We start from the raw sequence: 24,364 nt of genomic DNA, 5'->3' as shown, positions 1-24,364 counted from the left end.
AATTATGTGTTGCCTACAAGTAGGTAATAGAGATAACAGATATAGATTTTTGTTCAAAACAGATGGATAAAAGCCATATAACTTTTAAGGTAAAGCCATCTAGATGTTACCAAGTTAAGAAACTGATTTATAGATAGTTTTTTTTAGAACACAGAAATGTAAGTCAGGAGAAATGCATTATTCATTTCTTCTTATAAGGCTATTTTGCATAACTACGTATAAAATGTTTAAGTTTTCATTGTTACAGGAGAAAATATACTCTCTTTTTTGAAAATCATGCAATAAAAATGAGTCTATTGACATCAATTTTTGTACAGGAATAGATGCTTCTGCCACTGCTTGAGGTTAAAAGTAGTTTTAAAATGGTACAATTTTTCACTTTTCAATTAAATGACATCAGTATTTTGATATTAACTTTAAGTTGATAAAGTTAAGTTATTTAGTAAATTATAATATTAGTGATTTTTCTTTATTTTTTCCAACAATGGCTGATTACCTGAGTTATAAGATGGAGGAAAAATAATATAAATATTTAACCAAATATAGTTAACTATTTGAATACTGGTGATTCATATTAGCATTTTTATTGTGACAGATAGTTTCTATAAATAGAATATTTTAATTACACTTTATTATGAGATCTGAATGACGATATAACACTAATAACTATATTTCTCCCCTTCACTGTTAATTCTACCAGTTAATTTTTTCTTGACTTTTTTTGCAATAGGGTAGAACCTGAATCCTCTAGTAGCTTAAGGAAAACTGTTTGAATTCAATGGAGGCTTTATAAAGAAACATATTTATCAGAAGAAGTCAGGTAGGAGGCAAACAGACTGAGATCTGGGAACCTTCAAGGACCAAAAACGTATCTTACAAAAGTTATATAAAAGTAACAAATTTTTTTGACAAAAAAATCAATGTTTAATAAATATTTATATAACTGGATATTAAGTGCTCAGGAAATTATTTAATAGAATTGTACAATTAAAGTCTATCAATACCATAATTTGACCTAGATAACTGTCACCAGAGGGATTATGAATCTGAAATCTAAGTAATATGTTTTATAGTTAACTCAAAAATTCTATGGTGCTATGGCTGATACAGCCAGCAGCCGCAGCAAACAGTCCTTTGTAGTCTGTGAAGATGGAGAAGGCATACACTTCACTGGTCTTCTAATCCTCCTACTTCTGGTGCTTTAAGAATTTTTTTTAAATGTTGAAAATTTTAAGAAATTCTACACCTTTCTTCCCTAGTCCCTAGTGGAATATCTAGTTTCTCAACACAACAATACTAGTTGACCTAAATTGGTGATGACAAGGAAGCAAGCAAGCAAGCAAACAAAAACACTAATGGGATGCTTCCAGAAAATAATACATTTATTGTTGATAAACATATTCTGTAAACTCAGAAAGAAATTCTCCTTAAAACTACAAGAAATAGGATGGAGAATCTAAAAATGTTAATACCATAAAGCTGGATTTCAATTAATGTAGGATTTTAAGAGTTAAATATTTGAAAGTTCAATAATAACATGATTACACTGGGGGTAAGATTAGGAAGACACAATGTTCATCAAAGAAATTAACACATTATTTAAGGATTAACAATTATGAACCTGATACTGTGTTAGCTGTTTAAATGAGTATTAGTTCATCTCCATTGATAATAGTAATATAACAATAGTATTGACAGCCTTATTCTAAATTGAAAAATAATATATGAAAACTATTTCTTGCTTACAGCTATTTGGTTAGTAAGTAGTAAAGCCGTGATTTTAATATATATACTCCCTTCAAATTATGTCCAAAATACATCCCTGCACCATGAATATAAAAATATAACTTCATTATAGGTAAAACTTTATTATAGATAAATAAGAGAGGTAGAGAAAATGTGAATATGCTTCTAAGCTGCATGAGTTACCCACATAGTTACTATTTCTTGTGCTTCTTATTCTTGTGCAGACTTAAAATTTCATCTGGTATCATAGTCCTCATACCTGATGGAATTCCTTTAAGATTTCTTGTACTGAAGTTCTGCTGATAATGAATTCTTTCAGCTTTTTTAATGTCTGAAAACATCTTCATTCTCCTTTTCTTTGTTGGTGGTTTATGCTTTTATTTAACTAAACGTTTTATTTTGAGATAATTGTAGATTCATACGCAGCTATAAAATGATATAAACAAATTCCATGTATTCTTTATCATGATAAAAGAAAAACTTCAGCCAAATTAAATTTTTAGAAGTTTAATTGGGTAATGAATAATTCATGAATTGACTAACCTCTCTAGCCATTGCAGGCTTTATTATTATTACTATTTTAGTAAACATGAGGTTTCACCGTGTTGGCCAGATTGGTCTTGAACTCCTGACCTCAAGTGATCCTCCTGCCTTGGCCTCCCAAGGTGCTGGGATTATAGGCATGAACCACCACGCCTGGGTCTTTCTTTTTTCTTAATGCTTCAAAAGTTTCATCATTTTATTCTGTTCGAAGAACTTCCCGTAGCCATTCTTTAACAGTAGGTAGGCTACAGACACATTCTTTTAACTTTCCTTCATCTGAAAATATCTGTATTTCTCCTCACTGGGTATCCAAACAACAGCTAGATTTAAAACAGAACTCTAACTCACAGTCTGCAACAATCAATCTGGAAGGCTAAACTACAACCTGCGGCAAATGGTGCAGGAAGCCCAACCACAACTTCTGTGGCAAGCAAATCTGAACAGTCAAAACTTTAACAGCAACTGACAGGTTTCCTAATTTTTGCTCTCAATTCTAACTTAGGAACAATTGGAGAAATCCAAATATACCTTCCTGACTAACCAAATAGGATGCCCTGCTCTAGTTAGCCTACCTCCACTTTCCCCATCCCAGCTGCCTCCAACCAAGGCAGAAACCATCTCTTTTTCCTCCTATAAAGCTTTCCTCCTCCGCTTGGCTTTGAATTTCTGCCAAATCCAAATGAGCTTCTGACTCCTTTGCTATAGCAAACTCTGAATAAATAGGCTTTGCTTATTCTCACTGGGCTGATCATTTATTCAAACTTCATTCTCGAAATATAGTTCTCACAGATAAGAATTAGTAGTGGACAGTTGTGGGGTTTTTTTTCCACACTTCAAAAATATTATGCCACTTCCTCCATGTTTTCAGATGAGAAAGTTAACTGTCGTTTGAATTAGCTTACTCGTGTAGGTAATGTGTTGTTCCTTTTTTGCCACTTTCAAACTTTTAAACTTTTCTTTAATCTTCACATGTTAATTTTGATGGGTCTACTGTGGATTTATGTGAGTTTATCCTATTTGTGGTTTTCTCAGCTTCTTTAATCTGTAGGTTTATGTATTTAACCACATTTTGGAAATTTTCAGCCAGTATTTCAGCCACTTTCTGTTTCCTCTCCTTCTGAGACTTTGATGCTACGAATGTTAATTTAAAGAAATTATCCTATAGTCCTAGAGGCTCTAATATTTTTTAAGTCTATATCTTCTCTGATGTTCCAGTTGGACAAATTCTATTGATATGTTCTCAAGTTCACTGATTTTATTCTGTATCATTTTTATACCACTACTGAGCTTACCTAGTGAGGGTTCTTTCAGTATAGTGTTTTTCATCTTTACAGTTTCCATTTTATAACTCCAGTGTCTTTGCTGAAATTTCCAATTTTTAAAATTTGTTTCAAGAGAATCTGTGACTTCTCATTAAAATATTTTTTAGGATGACAGTTTTAAATCCCTTGTTAGATAATTCCACCATTTAATTTTTCTCAATGTGCATATCAGTTATTGGTCTTTTCTCATTCCAGTTGTGATTTTTCTTTTGGAATGACATGTGATTTTCTATTTTGTCCTGGACATTTTATCTATTATGTTAAGAGACTCTGGGTCTTATTTAAATCTTTTCTTTTTCCAGTCAATTAACCTGTGTAAGTTTAATACATGGGTCTTGGCCTATTTTGTGGGCTCTGCTTTCAATTATTTTTTAAAGCTTTTTTGTGTGTGTTATTTTAAAAGGTCTTGGTGTCAACAAATACTGTTCTCTAATGGTGCTGTGGCCGGAGGAGGTGGAAGGAGCTTTCCGCAGGCCAGGCTTCCTTATGCCTCTACATGGAGAAAGGTGGTCTCTGACCCATGAAGATGAAATCTGTTTTCTGAACTGAGCAGTTGTGGCAGTATTTTCTGACCAAACCAGAGCCACTTTCCTGCTTCGTGTCTCCCAGTGAGTAAAGAGATACTTCGGCCCTGAGAGGTGTAGAGAACATTCGGGGTCAGATTGCATATTGTGGTAAGATTCCCCTTCCTTGTGTCCTCTGGCCACCGGATGTATCTAAAGTAAGGAGGGGTGTGTCAGACCCATGGAAAGAAAAGACTTTCCAGTCTAGATATTTGCTCTGGTGTGATTTTCCTTGTCAGTTCTCCCCACTGCCTGATGTTTCAACATGAACGAACAGATCCCCAGGCCCAGAGTGGAAACAAAACCCTCTCTTTAGCTGCTTAATGTTAGTGGGACTCCCATTAACCACCTTTGCCAATGCTTCTGCACACACTAGATGCTGTTGCTGTCACTGTTCTTTAATCCTGAGAGGAATAAACCTACCTGGCCACCTTCTGTTCAATTGGTGGTCAGGATATGCATTTCTTTTAGAAGCCTGCCTCTAGACTCTCTATTATTATTGAGTGGGAGCTCATAAAATTTCCTGCTATTACATAGTTTCTCCAGTCCTGGGATCCATTACCAATTGTCTTCTTCTGTCCACCTTTAAGAGCTCTCCTTGGGTGCCTTTTCATTATTTTCTTTTTTTTTTTTTATCTGTTTCTTTTTTATTTTTTTATTTTTTTATTTTTTTTTACATTTGGCTGCTAGACAATTTAAAACTACTTTTGTGTCTTTCATTTGTGGCTCACAGTGTATTTTTATTAGTAGCGCTAGTATAGAGACCTACACTGTGTGTGTGTGTGTGTGTGTGTTTCCCTCTATACTTAGTTTTCTTTTTTTTTTTTTTTTTTTTTTCCCCCCCCTTTTTTTTTTTTTTTTTATACTTTAAGTTCTAGGGTACATGTGCATAACGTGCAGGTTTGTTACATATGTATACTTGTGCCATGTTGGTGTGCTGCACCCATCAACTCGTCAGCACCCATCAATTCATCATTTATATCAGGTATAACTCCCCAATGCAATCCCTCCCCCCTCCCCCCTCCCCATGATAGGCCCCAGTGTGTGATGTTCCCCTTCCCGAGTCCAAGTGATCTCATTGTTCAGTTCCCACCTATGAGTGAGAACATGCAGTGTTTGGTTTTCTCTTCTTGTGATAGTTTGCTAAGAATGATGGTTTCCAGCTGCATCCATGTCCCTACAAAGGACGCAAACTCATCCTTTTTTATGGCTGCATAGTATTCCATGGTGTATATGTGCCACATTTTCTTAATCCAGTCTGTCACAGATGGACATTTGGGTTGATTCCAAGTCTTTGCTATTGTGAATAGTGCCGCAATAAACATACGTGTGCATGTGTCTTTGTAGTAGAATGGCTTGTAGTTGTATTTAGCAAGAATCAGAAAGGAGGGAGAAATCTATGCCATTTTGCCCATTACCAAAAAACTCTGTTTTTTGTTTGTTTGTTTGTTTTTGGAATACATTTTCACTGTGTATAGAATTTTTGGTTAACTAATTTTTTTTTTCTTCACATCTCTGTAGATGTTGGTCTTTGTTTCCTTTGTTTCTAATCATAAACCTGTTGTTAAATTTTATCCTTTTTTGTTTGTCATAATGCAATCTTTGCTGCTTTTAACATTTTCATTTATTTTTTAAGGAAGTAATTTATTGTGAGATTTTGGTATAGTTTTTTCATGTTTCTTTTGTTTGTATGTTGTTGATATTCTTAGATTTACGGCTTCAAAGTTTTATCATATTTGGAAATTTTCCACCTATATATTTTTCACATATTTTTTGTATTACCCTTGTCTTCTTCAGCTACTTCATTTACACTTAATTTAGGCTGCTTGAAGTTGTCCTATTGCTCATTCTTCAGTATTAGTTTATTATTTTGTTAATTTTTCTCTTTTTTTACTTTTGGATAGTTTCTTTGGGTATATCTTTGACTTCAGTAAACATTTCATCTGAATTATTTACTCTGCAGTTAATCCCATCCCATGAAATTTTCATTTTAGGCATTCAGGCATTTCTGTTTGTTTCTTTCTTTTTCTGTTTTTTTTTTTTTTTTTAATTCTAGATTCGATTTCTTAACCAGTCTCAGATTATATTCTTATATCTGCTAACAAATCCAATTCTACCCTAAATATGCTATTGTCAGTAGAGTTATTTGACATTTCCAGCAAAAATATGCCATCTAATAAAATATCTAAAAGTTAATACAAAAATCTGTACAGATTGCAACTGACAATAGCTTTGAAGGAAAAACAAACAATTGCCACTCTGGGAGATCAATCCTAGAGTTTGCTGCCTATACCTTTGCCTTCTAATGAAACAGCTTCTATTTAAACAAAACAATTCTCTATCAACATATTAATATTCAAATGATGCATTCATATAGAGAGCTTTCAGTGGCATATATTTGCACTGTTGTCATACTCCATTTAAATGTATGCTCTAGGCAGCCTTAGGAAAACACCATTTTCCAACATTCTAATTTGCAAGGTTTTCTGAGAGTATGTTTATACATTAAACTGAACATCCCATTACACAGTTTAAAAGTGTTATTAAAAGATGCATGTCCTCAATAAATGAAGTATAATATCCATGGAGGAGGTGGTAAAGAAGAAAGAACATATTAAAATTATGACTTGATATTCACAATTCTTGCTGTTTCTATATGTTCCATTGTATTTTTGGTGCAAGTGTTACCAGAATGTGAAATTATTCTGACTTTTAATTGCTGGGTGGAAAAATAAAAGGGTTGAGGAAGAAGTAGAAGAAACATTTACCTTGGACTGATGCAATGATTTAAAAAGAAGTATTCATTTAATATCTTGAGAATGGGCTCTGCTTTTCAAGTTTATATCAGGGTATATTTGTAAATATAATTCTTCATAATGTGAAACTTGGGCATAATCTTTCTTGACTTTTGGAGCACCTGGAAGAATTTGAGAAGGCATGTCCTTTGAGCTTTTGGAATTATTTAAAATAGCTCTTTGCAATCAGTCTTCAATAAAAAGAATCCTTATATTATCACAGGGTGTGATAAAAAATGAAAAGCTGTTATTTTTAATGCTATTTAATGAATTATCTACATCTAAAAATAAACTGTTGTTTATTATACACAAATTTCCCCTATGTCACATTACCATACCTTATTAATACTGCTGAAAGAAGCAATACTGAGGATTTTAATGGTGTTCATAAATGTAGCTTGTGTTTTACTCCTTTAAACATTTTCTTTTGATTATAGCTATGTAATCAAAACATGAAAATAGTAATGAAATAGCTTATTCTGTTTTAATATAATAAGATTGTACTATAAGGTTCATTTCTTAAAGGGATTTCTAAAAGATGAGAGCACTGATATAAGAAATAAATTAAAAGTCATTTCTGGTTTCATAATTCACCAGAATCATTCATTTCTTCCTGAATTCATTTAATATTTTAGGGAACCAAGTGAATTACAAAGTCCCTGGAGATTTCACAGGTTTCCCTGTTACTGTTGTAAAATATATGATTTTTCAAACTTAGGGAAAATATGGGATAATTTTAGAGAAGCAAAATAATGTTTATGTAGTGTTTCCAAAATGTTTTCTATCTGCTTTTATATCTCAAACATATATTTTAAATTAATTGGGATTCATATGAAAACAAATATTTTATGCATCTGTACCCTTAGATGACTGTGCATATTTTTTCCTTTGATTCCCCGAGGTAACTTATCATGATGCCATGGACCAGAAAGAATCTTGTCTATTCTCCTATAATCTTGGCTGCTGCAGTTTTTTATGAAATACTCTAATACTCCGTTGAATGCATTGCCATGTGTCTCAGTCTCTGGGGTGGGTGAAACATATGTACAGACATGTATACAAATAGTTTCTGTCTAAAGCTTTGGAGATTTTTCTTTCTTGCATTCCAGTTCATCATTTATTTTCCAGGGCAGGATAAAGGAGTTTCCTTTAGATTTCAAGTGATTTTCTGAATTTTAGAATCTTCAATTAAATGAAATCTAATTAATATGCTTTTACAATGTGTTTTATTGTTTTGTTTATTACTTATTCACTTACACTTTGGAGGGTAATAGAAATGGTATAGTACAACCATTGATAATAATCAATTGGTTACTAATAAAATTTGCTTTGACATGTAGGGATGGGTTTGACCTCAATTTCCGTGAACTTTACTTGTATAAAAAATTAAAATGTCTTTTTATTTTAGCCCTATATTATTAATGTATGCCACTTTTCATAAAGGGAGATGGTACAAAGCCAATGCACAATCATTTTTATGTTATATAAAACATATAAATTTGCTATTTTTCTGGTTTTGACCTTTAAAATATCCAACTGCAGACAAAGAAAAACATATTTTCAAATGAAGAATATATTCTATGTTAATTGTATGTAAATTATAAGGAACTAAAAGTTATTTATTTTGTTCATAATAGTATTCACTCATAACATTAATGGTTAATGACTTGGACTTATATAAGGTAAATTAAGATATAAGCCTTACTATTTATTCATTTTAACAACTTAAGCCTAAAATTTCCTGTCGCAATCATTATTTTATTTTTAGAAGCATATCTCTTCAAAAACTATCAAAATAATAGGGACAGGAAGCAGGGAAATTCTGGGCAGAAGAGGGTGGGTCCCCAGCGAGGATCCCACCCTCAACTCTGAACTGCAGTCCAAAGGGAGGGACATGCATTCCTCTTTTCCCTCTGCAGTGTGGCCTTTTCCAAAACCACCCATGGCCCACAAGGCCCCCCATCCTGTGCCCACAAAAACTTAGGCTCCACAGGCAGAGAAAGCAGAGAAGAGGAGAAGCAGCTGGACGTCAGAGACTAGGAGACCTTAGAGAGATGCAGCTTGACCTCAGAGGAAGGGCTTGAAGGTGTTACTTTGGAGAGGAGACCTACAAGGGATAGCCAGACTCCAGGGAAAGATCAGCTTCCCGCTCCATCCACTTTACAGCTCTTCTTCCCGCCGAGAGCCACTTTCTTCAGCAATAAAATCTTCCACATTCACCACCCTTCAAAGTCAGTCACCCTTCAGCGACCTGACTTTTTCTGGATGCCAAACAAGAGCTTGGGTGCCACAGGTGCGGATGCTAAAGGCTGTCACACTGACCCTCTGCCCTCACTGGCAGACAGCAACAGCCTCAGGTGAAAAGACAGAGGGCCCACTGAGCTGTTTAACACTTACGCAGTCTGCGTAAGGCAAAGCTTATAAAAGCACTGTAAGGCAAGCCCTCTGGAGCTTCAAGGGTCTCAGGTACTCCACCCTAGCTGCTGCCATGGGCAACAGGGAGTTTTGCTCAGGCTAGCACCCAAAAGCACTCACACCGTTCCTGCACCCTCTCATCTGCATGCTCCCACCCAGAGGGGCTGAGTGTAAAGGGTTCCAGTGAGTGCACTTTGCCTCAGCCAGTGCCAAAGTGGCCAGCTAGTCCAAGCGCCCACACTCCAGTTCTCCCTGGCAAAGGGGTCAGGGAAAATTCCCTGCTACAAAAACTCATCAGAAAGAGATAGAGTGACAAAACGTAATTTGGATAATGTAGTGAATATTTAAAAAATATTTCTTATCCAATAATATGATGTTTTATTCTAGAGCATGCTAATTACTATTTTTTAGTATTGTCAGGCAACCTGTGAAAATACTGTACACTTCTGCAAAATTTTTCTTATTGCACTAATTATTTACTAATTTTGTTTCAGGGCAGGAAATAATTTGTGTTCATTAAATGTCAAATTGATTATTGAATGTTATTCCAAAAAGTTAAATGTGTTCCATCTTGCACATCTATATTTGGAGAATCCTATTTCTTCCTATTGATATTACTAGGTGCTGCCACTGTTATTATTGCAGATATCTTGTCACCACAGTTGGACGAAATTCTATGAGAACATATAATAAATATAATGACAAATGAATCTGTCTTGTGGGACCTTATTCCAAATCCACAGAAAGACGAATGATATGATTAGAATGCCATCAACGCAGCTGCTAAATATTATACATAAGAATTGTACTCAACATTGTGCATAAGAATAAACACATAAGAATCAGTTTGGCTAAAGTACCACTTCTTTGAGTTTGTAATGCTTAAATTTGGAAAAATATGGAGTAGTTTTAAAACTAACTAGAAGAGCAAAACTATGTTTATATAGTATATAACAGTAAATTTTATCTGTCTGTTTTCATGTGTCAAGCATATATTTTTAAATTAATGGGGATGCATGTGAAAGCAAATAGTTTATGCATCTGTACCCTTACATAATCTTGGATCTAAGTTATTTAGTTTTCCTGAGGAAACTTGTCATGATGTAATGAGCCAGAACTAATTTCATAAGCAAGATAAAATCTCTCCTTTAACCTGCACTGTGTATAACCACCAAAATTAACTTCAAGAGCTCATGAACTTCACAATTGTAATTTCTTCTTAAAAAGATATATACAGTATTCTAAGCAGATGGTGCAATATATTGACACGAATAAAATAAATATTTTAATGTGGACAGTCAGTGACTAATAAATATATTCTTGGGGGTACTTTGCTTAACTTCACCTTTGACATATATGTAACAAAATGTGATTTCCTAATAGCTTCTAAAATTGTATGCATATTTTGATCGCTACAGGTTCTTAAGGTAGATAAGTTGTGTAATTTGTAACTATACATTTTATACAATAGATTTTTTATACTTAACTTTATTATGCCACATTGTGTGATGGTTAACTTTATGTTTCAACTTGACTGAATTAAGTAATACCCAGATAGCTGGTGAAGCGTTATTTTCAAATATATCTGTGATGGTGTTTCCGGAAGAGACTGACATTTGAATCAGTGTACTGGGTAAGCAATATCTGCTCTCACCCAATGTGAGTGGGCACCATCCAATCAGTTAAGGGTCTAGTTAAGACAAAAAGGCAGAGGAAAGTTGATTCATACTCTTTTTTCTGAAGCTGAGACACCCTTCTTCTCCTGCCTTGGATATCAGAATTCCAACATCTATGACCTCTGGACTCTGGAGTTTGCACCAACCACTACCCAGTTTCTCTGGCTTTGATCTACGACTGAGAGTTATGCCATCATCTTCCTTGGTTCTGAGGCCTTTGCACCTTGTCTGAGCCATGCTACAAGCTTCCGTGGCTCTCCAGCTTGCAGATAACCTCTCATGGGGCTTCTCAACCTTCTTAATTGCATGAAGTAATTCACCTAGTAAATCTCCTCTCATATGTACATCTATAGCTATATCATATCTATCTATCTGTCTATCTATCTATCTATCATCTATCTATCTATCTGTCACTTCTCTCTGCCTCGCTCTCTCTCTCTCCTATTGTTCTGTCTCTCTGAAGGACCCTGACTAATGGGATCTGGATATTGATGTTCAAACTATTTTTAAACAGTTTGTTCAAGCACTTTGGCAAACTACTTACTTACAAATTACTGTAAAGACAATTTAATAAAATTACTAAACTGTTAAAGTTAGTGAGGTGAGATCTAGAGCAGTTATGGGGCTTCCTCTGTTACATAGCTACCTGGGCGGGGATGGGGGGAGTCCAGTATCAGATCACAGGTTTCCTGATGAATAGGCAAGTTTTGTAACACTTACTTCTCACAAGTAACATTCCCCATAAGGTAAAATTTACTTTTTAAAAAATCTCCCATTATTTGCATTTTTAAAGTAATATTTTACTCATATTTATTGAGATGGATTTGGAAAAAAAAAAAAAAAAAAGAACTTTGCCTTAATGGAGAAACTGTGCCTGCTAATACAAATAAAAAGGTTTGAAAGGGCTATTTATGTTTTCCCTAAGCAAGTTTAATAGATTTAGTCTCAGTAAATTTTTTTTTTCTGTAACATAAAACTCATCTTATCTATTCTCGCAAACCAAATTCTTAACCTCTTTGTAAGCGTAAAATCACTGGATGGGTATCTGCTTATTTTCCTTTCTTTTCTTTCTTTCAAGCATCTTGGATAATGAGTTTTCCATTAGATTATAAAATATTGAAGATTTTCATTGTGCTTTGTCTGAACTTTTTCAACTTTTCTTTTTGGATTTCTCAGACACTTTTTTTCCTCTTTTTTTTTTCCTCTCTTCTAACCTGTCACTTCATAGAGCTCTATTAACAAGTAGGTAAACAGCAATCTAAATACACTCCCAAATAGATCTGAATTTCATATGTCAACTTCAATTTCACTCACACATATTTTCCCAAAAGCTGTATGAAGCCAGTTTTACTGCATTACTTAACAGGAATAGGAATAGGAGTAAAAACATCTTGAGAGATATATTTTATTGGACATTACATGTTGATAAACTATTGGCTGGGAATACTTTATTTCTGAGAAAATAGTAAATATTTTTGTTTTTACTTTTCAAGCAGGGTGTAAAGAACCTAATGTTTATTGAGTCTCTAATGCATGTAGATTTTATGTTATGATTTATACTATGATTTCATTAAATCCCCCCAAAAACATGGTGAGGTCATTTATATGTAAGAAAACTGAAGCTCCAGGTTTTTAAGAAACTTATTTAAGAATACAATCTGGCAAATGACTTACTAGAATGGACAAGAGAGAAACTGTCAAAGGTAAATTGCACTGTGTGATTTTCACAAGCTTAATAACCTGTGGAGAGTTTAATTCATCAAAGTTCAGCTTTAGATTGAGATTTATCATGAAGTCTGACAAAGATTTAACTAGAAATGAGAATCAATAAGTTGAAAAAATGTAGATCTCATTTGTCAAGAAACTATTACTTTCTGCATTTAAATGGAGAATCAGTTAGCTTAAATTTCTGTCATTATTATCATCATATAGGGATAGATACATTTAGATCAACTAGTAAAAACAACAAAGCATTGGGTCTTAGGAGAAAGGCAGATTTACCTACTGACAAGGAGATAGGCTTTGAGGACCAAGGTGAGGCAGAAAGGGTAAATAGTAATCACTAGCAACTAGCATGAATTTTCTTAATAGGTGTCATATTGTACTAACCACATATTGTTTACAAAGAATAAAAGGTGGAAAAAATTCAACAGATGTGAATGATCTCTCATTACAAATTGGTAAATAAATAGAAAAAATGAGTTTATTAAGAACATTTTCATAATCTGATTCAGTTGAATAAATATAACTAGGGAGTACTGACTAATAGATTAGACTTAACTTTTCAGGGTAACTCTAATGGGAATTTCCATGACTGTATCTTTGTCCTGCCTTTGTCAGGCTTACAAAATAAATACATGGACAAATAAATACGTATCTCATTAAATCTATAGAAGATATACAATTGGGAAGGAAAACAAGTATATTGGATAATATAATCAGAATCCAAAATATATCATAGAGTCTATAAATAATCTATTCAATCAGTGAGAAAGCATACTAATTAGACTTAAAGTTTATTTCTGAACTTTTGCCTTAAGTATATTTATAGAAAAACAATTGAAGACTTGTAAATCTGCAGGCCACTCATATTTTTCTATTTCTGAACTATATGCCAATCCACACTAAGATCAGAGGGATAAAAATACATTTTTCTGACATACAAACAATAGAATTTGATAATTTTTCCTTGATTTTGAGTTGCAACTCTTTTAATAAAACTAAATTTTCCTCATTTGTCCTTGACACTCAACTTGAGAATATGTGCATTGTTATGTGAAGCATTACATCTCTTCTGTAAAATGAGAGAACTAAAGATAAGAGCAGTTAACTATCATATAGAAATTTTGGGCCGGGCGCGGTGGCTCAAGCCTGTAATCCCAGCACTTTGGGAGGCCGAGACGGGTGGATCACGAGGTCAGGAGATCGAGACCATCCTGGCTAACACGGTGAAACCCCGTCTCTACTAAAAAATACAAAAACCTAGCCGGGCGAGGTGGCGGGCGCCTGTAGTCCCAGCTACTCGGAGGCTGAGGCAGGAGAATGGCATAAACCCGGGAGGCGGAGCTTGCAGTGAGCTGAGATCCGGCCACTGCACTCCAGCCCGGGCGACAAGCGAGACTCCGTCTCAAAAAAAAAAAAAAAAAAAAGAGAAATTTTGCTTGTGATTGATGTGACAGGATTTTGATTTTGGTTTAAGTTGATTTGGAACCAATATCTGAATTCTACTTGGACTATGTAAGAAACTCAGACTAAACAAAAAATAAGTATTGCAGAGAAAATAAGAGAAAAGTTTAGCTTAATGTGTTGAGAATATTGTCTTTTGATTGGAAGAAGGATACATCTCTTCATATGTTAAAAAATATTTCTGAGAAGCATTAGCCCTTTACAGCAAAAAACACAAAATAAAAATAAAAAGTCCTTAAGTCTCACTCAAAGAGGCCAATTTTTATTAAAGTCTACAACTCTTTTGCAGAATTACTCCCAGAACTCTGTATCAATATTATCTTTACTCTTCTCCTCTTCCTCTATCCAAACCAAGCATCATCAATTTTATAGGTAAAGACAGAATACTTTTTCACTGAATGACATTATTTTTAAAATTTCATCTAATTACAGATTATACGACTTGCCACATGCTGTATTCCACCATTTTAAAATCTACTTTCAATGTGTATAACTATGTTATAATGTCTCATAAAAATAAAAATTTCATATTAGTAACTAATATAAATATATAGAATTTAGCAATATGAATATTTAAATTATTAGCTAGCATGAAAATCTGTCTTATTTTCTTCTATTGAAAAATATATGTAACATTACAAAAGACAAATAAAAGAACTGCATCTGAATCTCTTTGAAAGTTAAGGAATAGTTTCTGTGAGTACATGTTTAGGTGTGTATATATGTATGTTTGTTCATCTGTATGTACATGTACAAGCAAATAAAATGTCTGTGAGCAGATAAGTATGCATTTACATAATACAAGTTCTTATCAAGAATATAATGATATGAGGCTGCAAGACGCGAGGAGAAAAGTATAGATTTTGGAATTAGGTGAGTTAAATTTAAGAAGCAATTTCATAATTTACCACTAATCAAATTCTGGTAAGTTTCCAATACATCACTGAGTGATATCTTCTTCAGAGTATTATTGTGACTATTAAATGAAATGTTACACATGAATTGCATTGCATATAAAGTAAAATGCTTTGATTTAAACGTTACTGATCCTGAATATTTGTAACATCCGGTAATGTTTTCCTGCCATTATACTCTTTTGCCCATTCGTTGATTTGCAATTTTTTTCAGTCTCACATATCTATTTATTTTACACACAGCAAAGTTATTCTTTAGCAGTAGGCAGAGAGAGGTGGTATCCAGGGCACATTGTTGTATCCAGCATTTTAAATAAGAAGAATTTTAAATAGAAAAAATTAACAGACAATAAAGAAATAATAAACATTTTATTACATACTTGCTGCCAAAATAGCAGAGTGTTTCTAAATTTATATGAATACTTATCCCATGGGTCATTGATAAAATCTGAAGAAATAGCATTTTTTAACGTGTTGACTGGATGACATGATAGACAGATAGATAGATAGATAGATAGATAGATAGAGATAATAAGTAGACAGAATGTTCTGTCAGTATTTTTATTCTCATTATGATTTCTTCTTTAAGCATCTTTAAAGAGTGAGTTATTTGTAAGAACAATTCTTATTTTTCGGAGGGGAAAATAAAAGAATCTAGAATTTTATGTTGCATTCTCAGAACTTTACTAGTAATTGATAATAGAGCTAGAACAAATTTTCACAATTATACGAAATATTATTTCTGTTCAAAATAAACATGATCAGTATTTTTTTTTTTCTTTTGAGACGGAGTCTTGCTCTGTCGCCCAAGCTGGAGAGCGGTGGCGCGATCTCTGCTCACTGCAACCTCCACCTGCCAGGTTCAAGCAATTTTCCTGCCTCAGCCTCCCAAGTAGCTGAGACTACAGGCATGTGCCACACATGATCCGTATTTTTAAAAGAATTCAGTCAGATTCAATCCACAGCTTCCCTAAAGGAAGTCTAAAGAAAAAATATTGTATGGTAAGATATGATGTCAACAAGTACAGAGAAAAAGACATAGTTTCTCTTTCTTATTCTTTGCTCACCTTGGAACATACCAAAGAGCCTCTTATAAAATAGATGGTAACATTCACTCACAAGTCAAACCAGACTCCAACTTACAGTCTGAAATAAAGGCTGCACATCTGGATAAAAACGAAACGCTGAGCAGAATAAGTTCATTGGAAAATGCTTCCTTTCTATAGTGCTAAAGAGACTACTTGATATATGTTCTCTGAAAATACTTCTTCAAACACACTGGCTAAGCTTAACTGAATAATGTCTAGGCCGTGCTACTCCCATAATTATTGATAGCAGGATAAAGAAAAAAAGTCATTAAAGTATGTTTTCATTAGGAAAATAAAATTATGCTTCCCTGATCACCTCATCTTGCTGCCCATTCATATGTCCTGTTCCTTTTTAATGTTTGCTCATTAAGAATGCAGAGTGTTCACTTCCCAGAGCTTCCATTTATCTCCAGCTAACATAGATAACTCATATTCCTAAATAACAAGACTCAGAGCCCTTGTATTCCATGTTCAAGTAATAGGAGCATAAAAATTCAATTGTATTAATATTTTTAGAAGAGACTTAAACCACACTATGATTAGTTAACAAAGACAGTTACTGTATAATGAAGGGAAAATTGGTCTTATTGAATTAGTTGATTTTTTTTTCTAATTATAACACTGCAGGTGTTTATATCTACAGATTGCATTGGTAGGATAATTAGGTCCAGCAAGTATGTGAATTGTGTTAGGTTAAATTAGTTTATCACCAGATAGGAACTTAATGAAGTGGAAATATCTTTCTGGGCTGTGCCTGAGTCATCAGAGATTGTAATGACTACTTAATAGGATGTTAAGAAATAACAAGTTTAAATTAGGAGATAGAATTGCTTTAGGACAAATGTCATTCTTTAAAAGACTCTTATTTTTCTTTTGGGAAACGTAAATCAAATGATTAATGGTGCAAAATTACTAATTCCCCTCCATCATCTAATCACTTAATCTGATAATTTTTCTCAACATCATTTGATTGTACTGAAACACACGTCGTGCCTGTATGCATTCAAGTTAAATATTCAAACCATTCCATTCTCCATCTAGTTGCTTCAGCTACAGAGGAAATCTAATCAATTGCCCTAGAGGCCAAAACAAGATAGAAAAATACTTTGGTCAATGGTGCTGTGCCTAATATTTCCACAAATACATGAAAATAAGACTCTAGTCTACAATTCCAGCTTCTCTAACAGTCAGTTCAATCTGTCTATATGAAATAAAAATCAGATTGTTTTTCCCTTTTTTCCTGTAGAAGTGGTGCACATACCAACCATGTTTTTATTTTTCTCTATCAGGACAAGCAGATGTAAATTTAATGTTTATTTAAAGTTCCCTCATCATTATTTTTGCAACAAATATAGATCACACACCAAAATCAGGGCATGATAAGAATAGCTAAAGTCAACACAAAACTGAATATGTAGACAATACATTCGAAGTCTAAATTTTCCAGTAGACAAAATATTTTGCTTCTTACCAACCAAAAATTTGCCGGATTTAGATTTTTGATGTTTTCTTCTTATTTGATTGGCTTTAAGATTATTAAGTTCATGCATTTTACTATGTGGCTCCTTATATTCTTTCTTCCAAGTAGGTGGGTTATAACTTTTTTTTCATGTGTTTTGTTAAAAGATCCAAATCCTGAACTAATGAGGGAAAAAGAAAATATCAGTATCATTGTATTTTTTATTTCCTATGTATGCTTTACAAACCTTCTGTCTTAACTGTAATGACTATATTAACTTAAATGTGCTTGTGTAAAGATCAACAATATAGGAAATCTACCAATTAAATGATGCTAAACAAAGCAACAGTCTACACACTGTTGGACATCTTGTTAACTTTAGAGGAGTGTTCAGTCTCTTTGTAAAATCAGAAGGGAAAGACAGAAGAAAGTTGCTCATTACAACGCATAATTCTCACACTTGAAAAGCCTACATGAAGTGAATTTTCTCATATTTTTAAAGATGCTTAGAGGGATAGTTAAGAGAGGAATTTGTTGTAAATAGTAAGATCAATTAAAGATATAGCCTGATGCAAAGTTAAAATTCAGAGCATGAGATATTTCTCTTTTGTTGCTAATGTTTCATGAGGATTTATCTTGGTTTCTCACCAACACTATAAACCCGAAAAAACAAATTATAGGCTTGAAGTTACCATTAAAAAGACCTAATAATACTTTAAAATGTTCATGAGATAATTTATCTATATGTTATCTATTTTATGTATGCTTTCACGATCGTTGTCTCTTTTAATCTGCTCAGCAAGTCTTGGAGGTAAAAAGGATTATATTCTAATTTTAGAAATAGAGAAAAGTGCAACACAGCAATTGAATGGTATTTCTAAGCTCAAGAGATCATTGGGGATTGAACATCAATCAAAACTCATTTGTTTTCATTTCTAAATCAATGAGCAGCTTTGCACAGACTACACACATGCTAACAAGACCAAATTTTTAAAAATCTGTTCTCATATGTTTTAAAAATATCTCTTCTTCCTTATGCAAATGTTGAAAAACAAACAAAACAAATCCCAAACTGGAATTCAGAGTCTAAGAAAAAATGGAATGCCAAATATTCCTATTGCTATTGATCATATTTATCAATTTCTTTTTAAGTTTCTCTTTTTTTTCTGCTTCATTTTTATTAAGAAGAAATAGAAGAACAGCAGGTTTAGATTGCTTTAAGTATGGGAAAAATTATCATTCACCTGTGCAAACAGACCTTTTGAACATAGAACCAACTACAGTAATTTTGTTCCTGGTTTATCACACTTGCCTCACCTTCTTATTGGTAAGAATTAATCAGCATTCATCTATCCCGTAAGTACACACACTAAATAAACAAATTTGTCCTAAGGAATTTCCTTTATATTCCTTGTTCCAAGGCATATTTGAGCTAGTTTTATCAACAGACATTTCCTGATCTTAGTATCAGGAGTAGGGTAAAGCAATAGAGATAGAAGCCCTGTGCAAAGTTCTGAAAGAATCATGGTAATAATAATACTAATAATGACAAGAGTTGAGTACTGAATATATACATCAGAAATAATGCTAGATCATTTTAACAATGTATTCGTAATTCTCACAGTGGGGCTTCAATTAATTTATATTTAAGTAAATTCTCCTGTTCTTCAAGTTATTCTGAGAAAAATAAAGCCTTTGGAAACATTACATTGAAATGAACATTTTCTCATGTAATGGAATAGCCAAAGATAGACCGCTGTTTGTGTTTTCTGTAGACTGATCTCAGTGGGAAGGCTGACTACGGCAAAGAGAATGTTACCACTTTTTTACAGTTCTTAAAACATAATTCTGCATGTTGTTGCTACTGTAGTACTAGTTTCACAATGTTGCCTAATCTATACATACAAATAATCGCTTATTAGTAACCTCATTAATTGTAAACTTTTTAAATTGTGAAATTTTATAAATATATGTTATATGTAGTAATCAGAACCAAAGTACACTCAAACTCAAAATAATCATTTTTTTTCTTATTCAGTATTTTAATATGTTTCAGAGTTACCTATGCTTTGAGAGTTGGGAAATGATTTGAAATAGCAATGAGATATTTTATTTCACTTCCTTTTATGTTTAAGATGTAACACAGTATAAAATCAGAGTTTTATAATTTCTGAAAAAGTTCATATATTAAAATGAGTCTCTTACAAGCACACACACATGACATAAAGAAAATTTAGTAGAAATGTAAACATTGTCAGAATCATATATTAAAATGTAGAAAAGTCTTTGGATGTCTAAATTTTACATATTTTCTTAGTAAAAATAACAGATGTTCTTAAAGACCAATGGAGATTACTAAAGAAGCAGCAGAAGAGAATTGAACCTTTGAGATAGAAGCTTTGAATATATGTTTTGCTTTCCTAATACCAACTAAGATTTTTATGCAAGTAGTCCAGTAGTACAGAAATACTGGAAAAATTGTGTTCAGAGTTGGAAGGACAATTAATGAATTCTCCCTGTCTTCCAATCTTATACCACTAAAGAGGACATTTCTGCAACTCTCTTCCTTGTGAATTAACCCTTGCTAAAGAAGACTGTTTAACCTGACTAGTTGGAGTTTGATCTCTTATAACATTTGATCAACTTTTACTAATTAGATTCAAAAAAATGATACACTTTCACTTTTTATCACCTCCTTCACTCAATATTCTATTTTGGTCTCCCCTCCTAGACTGGGCACAATCTTCCTTCTGTTGATTACAACAACATTCTAGAGGCAGAGCCTGGCAGGACTGGTCCACTATTTTCTAAAGACACTTGATAATTTGAAGACAAAATATGTGGTGTGATTTCAGGCAAAATAAAATGTTTAATCTGCCTCACCCCACTGATTTTTAAGCAAAGTGTCCTTCATATAAGTTTACATAGTTTTTAAATGGATTAATAAAGTTAACGATTGTTTTCCATTTGAAATATATGTGCTTCATTAACAAAATTTTTGAGAAATCCAGGGGTAATTTCTTGGACTAGCTAATATTTATAATGAGAAAGATTCTATGAAAGACAGAAAATGAGTATGTCGAATTTGCCTTTGTCTTACAAGAGAATATTTAAAGGTATCTTTGTGACAAGTGTTATCATTAGATTTTATTTAAAGATAATATTGCAGATCTCAATGAGTACAATGAATATTTTTCAATACAAAATTAACATTAATTGTGGTAAAATAGAATAATTTTACTGCTTTGTTCAGTTGAAAAAGTGCACTTAAATTATTGTTTTATACATTTTTCCTCCTTTGGGCTCACAAGTTTTTTGATAATTCTGTTGAAATTAAATAACACAAATTTATTTATAAAATAGTATTTATCTTAGCACACACTTCGCCTCCACTCACTGTGATTGCCTTTAAGTAGGATGCACTTAGAAAATGTTAAATATGTCTTAAGATAAATATCCGAATATCTCAATTCTTCTAAATTCTTGGAATGAAATTTTATTTCTGTTCTAAGAGTTCAGATTGTCTCAAATAGCATAATAAGGGACAAATAGGTTTTCCATTTTAAAGTCATCATTACAGATCTATAGAAATTATTTATATTATTTCTTAACCCAGATACCCATGATGGCATGTCATTGATGTAAATATTATTACAATCACAAGTTTTTTAAATTCCTAAACAATTTTTATACTTAAAAAAGTTAAAAATAAAAGTTAAATTGAAAAATTAAAATTAGAAAAGTCTACACACTAGACTTTATCAAACTAGCATAACTTACAGATGAGAAAGTTTAAAAAATAGACCATAGATAATTATATGATATCCAAGACATTTTCTAAGTTTCTGTGGTGTTACAAGAAAAAACAAACAGGTGAGAAGGAGTTTGGAAATAAATATATTATGTCTACTAAAGTTAATTTAATTGAGCAAGAACACGTACAGCATCAAAAGTATGATGTAACTGTTCTATGTTCTTTTCCTTCAAGGAATAATGAGTTTAGTTTTCCCTGAAACTGACACCTGAGCTGACAATTTTGTTTTTATTTTGAGTTTTCTTCTAAATCGTATGCAATGCTATTAAGAAATACTCGCAAAAAGAGAAAATGCATAGTGAGATTAAATTCGTAAATAAAAAATCCATCGAAATAAAGACAGGCATAAGAACATTTTAATGTTTGTCTTTAAATTGAAAAATGATGTGAGATTTGTACTACAATGATGAAAGGTCACATCAATGTTGATAGTTAACTGAAAAAAAGGAAGTGATTGTAAGATATTGATGGTCCCTGATGGCTCAGATTTCAAAAATGTTTGCAGTGCTTGCCTTCTGAGTATAAGAGAGATGCACTCCTATCATAGAAAAGGTGGGCTTTCAAATTAGCTTGAACTAATGATGATTTTAATAAATACACTACAGAAATATAGGGAGGATCTTCATCCAGAAAGAATATTCATGGGCCACTGAAGTGAAAGGCAGGTATGTCAGAACAAAAACTAGGGGAGAAAAAGAACATCAGATGCTATTTCTGCAGAATTTACAGCTTTGCTGCACATGTTTTGCTTACTTTGGAAAGCAGATCTCATAAATGGGGTAGATATGTGCTATATAATGCTTTGATCTGCTATCTTCACTGGTTTATATTAAGTACTCATCAGTTTTTTTAGCTAACGAGAAGAACATCTCTCATGATCTTTTCAGCTTCAGTGCATAGACAAGAACAAACTGCTGACTGCTTTTATTAAAAAGAGGGTAACATTTGGAAACATGAAAACTCATTAAAAAAATCGAACGACTCACAGTAGTTGTGGAAAACTAAAGTAATAGAAGAAAAGCTCTTCACAACTGATTGCTCTTTGTATATAATTGTTAATACAAGCGAAATTGCATTCTCAGAAAAAAAAGTAACCTACATTTAATAATTGATGTACCTATATGTACCACCATGTTTCTTTCATTTGTATTTACACCAAAATTACAGACAAATTATTTCATGTCTTTCCTTTGTTCGTCTTTCCCTCCCATATGCAACTATGTCCCAGAGATACTTTAAGCCACTTCTTCTGTTGTATGTCTCTGTGTCTCTATATATCATATTAATAAATTTCCTACTTTATATTTAAAATTCAGGCCCCATCTACATACTTACAACTGTTACATACGAAAATATAACTCTGTTCTTCAAATAAACCTCAACACATATACACATGACTGTCATCCTGTTCAAATACTTATGAGTGAAACCATAACTTGGAGAGCAGAGCCATGTGGTATACCACCTGACATATCTAAAGGAATGTGTGTGTGCATTTATGTGGTAGAAATAATAATTATGTCTTCTGAGATAAAATGCTAAACATAAACTTAAAACCAAAAAAAATTAAAGAATTTCAAATATCTGCTGAGAAAATTATATATGTAGTTATCTTAAGGGAGTTTTTAGAAGTATGATAGATAAAATTAATGAAGTATAAAAAACATTACATAGTGTGGCTTTTAAAAAATTGTTTACTACAGTAAGAATTCTACCATTTTAATTACTCATATCTGCTGCACCAATGCAGATATAAAACTTAGACACTTTTGATACTATATATTTTTAGTAAAGCTTTGTGCATTTATTGATGAAGTTTCCTATGAAATAATACAATTTTGAATACTATTAATTTTTATATATGTGCCTCTTTATAACCTATGTAATATTTTGAATAATATCTCAACTGATTTTTGGTAAAGCAAAAGACAAAAAGTTCTGACTATTGATAACCAAAACTTAAATCTATAAATCTATTTGTAGTAGAATTGGTCTACTTGTCAAGATAATTATCAGATCTTAGCCTCTCATACAGAAGTTTAACATTTTCTTTTTACAGTTTTTTCAAAACTGCAACCTTTCTCATACATCTACATAAGCTCCCTTGTTTCTTTCTTTAATGTGATGTGGGATATTTTTCATTTATAAAAATACATTTATTTGCTGTTACTTTTTTCAACCTTTTGCCTCAGCAGCATTTAATCAATATTTAATATTTCATGCAAGCATGATATTAATGACACAATAAAAGTTACTTGCATAATTATTTTTGAGTCTTTAACAAGCCAAGAATGACAAGTACAACTTATAATTTAATGAAGTTAGTCAAATGAGTTGGTTGTGCTCTTATTAATCTACAGTGGATTTGGAGGTTTTATTAAGATAATTGTGTTGGTTTTATAATGAGTATAAAAGTTAATTGTTCTCCCTAGTTGTCAATCATTGTAAGTGTGGAAAGTTTTTTTAAAAAGTATCTTATTTGGTTCCATATGAACTTTAAAGCAGTTTTTTCCAATTCTGTGAAGAAACTCATTGGTAGCTTGATGGGGATGGCATTGAATCTATAAATTACCTTGAGCAGTATGGCCATTTTCACGATATTGATTCTTCCTATCCACGAGCGTGGTATGTTCTTCCATTTGTTAGTGTCCTCTTTTTCACTCAGCAGTGGTTTGTAGCTCTCCTTGAAGAGGTCCTTTACATCCCTTGTAAGTTGGATTCCTAGGTATTTTATTCTCTTTGAAGCAGTTGTGAATGGAAGTTCATTCATGCTTTGGCTCTCTGTTTGTCTGTTACTGGTGTATAAGAATGCTTGTGATTTCGGCCGGGCGCGGTGGCTCAAG

Source organism: Colobus angolensis, unplaced genomic scaffold (genome assembly GCF_000951035.1).
Source record: "Colobus angolensis palliatus isolate OR3802 unplaced genomic scaffold, Cang.pa_1.0 Scaffold86, whole genome shotgun sequence".
Classification (NCBI taxonomy): domain Eukaryota; kingdom Metazoa; phylum Chordata; class Mammalia; order Primates; family Cercopithecidae; genus Colobus; species Colobus angolensis.
Note: the sequence above shows the minus strand (reverse complement) of the source record.